Source organism: Sinocyclocheilus anshuiensis, unplaced genomic scaffold (assembly GCF_001515605.1).
Source record: "Sinocyclocheilus anshuiensis isolate Anshui unplaced genomic scaffold, SAMN03320099.WGS_v1.1 scaffold87, whole genome shotgun sequence".
Taxonomy (NCBI): Eukaryota; Metazoa; Chordata; class Actinopteri; order Cypriniformes; family Cyprinidae; genus Sinocyclocheilus; species Sinocyclocheilus anshuiensis.
The window spans coordinates 2183216-2184910 of record NW_015549609.1 but is presented as its reverse complement, the minus strand read 5'-3'; the positions used below and the strand labels follow the sequence as shown (position 1 = coordinate 2184910).

The 1695-nt window shown below is 42.5% G+C and overlaps 1 protein-coding gene across 1 annotated transcript in view; it reads left to right on the top strand.

Moving 5' to 3' along the window:
* The first annotated feature begins 6 nt into the window (after positions 1-6).
* The window catches only part of LOC107659146 (lysine--tRNA ligase-like), a 12408-nt gene continuing 10719 nt past the window's right edge, over positions 7-1695 (top strand). The window contains exon 1 of the mRNA XM_016447984.1: positions 7-41. The gene's annotated coding sequence lies outside the window, so the exon portion shown is untranslated. The remainder of the gene's footprint in view (positions 42-1695) is intronic.

The window sequence follows — 1695 nt, the reverse complement described above, 5'->3', positions numbered from 1 at the left end:
GCAGACGGAGCTGTTGTGGATGGAGAGAAACTCAGCAAAAAGTACCCACATTTATAGCATTACAGCGCTTAAACTGATTCTGTGCGATATAACACTTAAGATAAGTTTGCATGTGTGTATTATGTGGCTTATCGCGTTCGTTATGATATATGAGATCGATGGGGGGAAATGCATGCTAGGCAACGTGGGTTGGATATCCGTGCCTCTGCTCGTTTCAGAGAACCTTTCAAAAATAAGATTCAGCGATTATTCTACGTCGTGTCTTCGTATGCTTATCTTATCGTAGCGTCTCTGTCCTTAGCCTATTAAAGTAACTTATTTTCTCGGTATTTACTCGGTTGACTCTAAATGGTTTCACTATCGGTTCTCGGATCATCTCTGATCTGACGAATTCAGAATACCAATACTTAGGGGTGTGCGATATTGACAAAAAATATTTATCTCGATATTTTCTGGGATTTTATCGATAACGATAAATGCAGTGAAAGAAAACACACTAAATGCACACACGCACTAGTCTAGACTTCACGTAATGTATGTGTGCGCTCTGTAGGGATGTTTTGAATAGTTTTTGCAAAATACTCGATAATGTCAAATCGCACATCGTTAAAACAACAATTACGATATTATCGCAGACGATATATATCGCACACCCTTACCAATACTAAGTTACTCTTTCAATTTCTGCCATATCTTTACAGGCCTGTCTCATAAATAAAAAGCGTAGTATGGCTAAGCTATTCCGAATTCAGCGAATTCCGTTTTTATTTTTGAACCGTTTCGAATGATTCAGTGAATCGTTCCGACTCAAACGAACGAATCATTTGGAGTCAGCTGTGTTTGTCATTTAAGGTAGCTGTTAGCACCTGTCAGGCATTTCATAACAGCATTATTGTTATTATTCTAGAATGAGAAGCATAATTTATACATGTCTGTCCCCATTATTTGGAAAAAGCAACAACAATGATACTAAAATAATTAGAGCCTGACCGATATATCGTTTTGCCAATATTATCGGCCGATATGAGCCTGTCGCCGATATATCGGTATCGGCGAATATGCTGCCGATATGAAATTTTTTTTTTACAGAACATATAACGCAGATAAAATGCTTGAAATGGTGTAATTACTTAGTTTGTCCAGCAGAGGGACATTGCGACCTGGATGAAACGCTTTAAAGCTTAAGTCTATGGAAAACCATTGAAATTTTGAAAGGCCATATCTCCGTAATGGCGCAGCGAATCCGCACCAAATTTGGGGGATCCCTTCAGCTCGAGGAACCCTCTCGAACGCGAATTGAGTGTACGTCTAGAGGCCTGCTTTCGAATGAGACGACCCCCGCGTCGATAGCCCCCGGGGTTCGGGAGTTAGGGGTGGTTAAATTCGCGGTCCGGCACCGACCGATCAAGCGATAACGACGCACGGAGGGTGGCGTTCGATAGGGCTCCTCGAGCTGAAGGGATCCCCCGAATTTGGTGGAGATCCGCCGGCGCTTTCGCGAGATAGTGACACCAGTCAACACTTTCACTTCAGTAAGTAGGACTCTTGTTCAGGCAGCAGCATTCAAGCGTTGGCTTATTCGACCGAAAGTGCCCTGCGAAGTGGACTTCACATGAAATACCGCCATGATTCCAGTTCCAAGGGAACGTACACGTTACATTCAAAGGGCATTAAAGTGCGCGAGACGTGAATTTA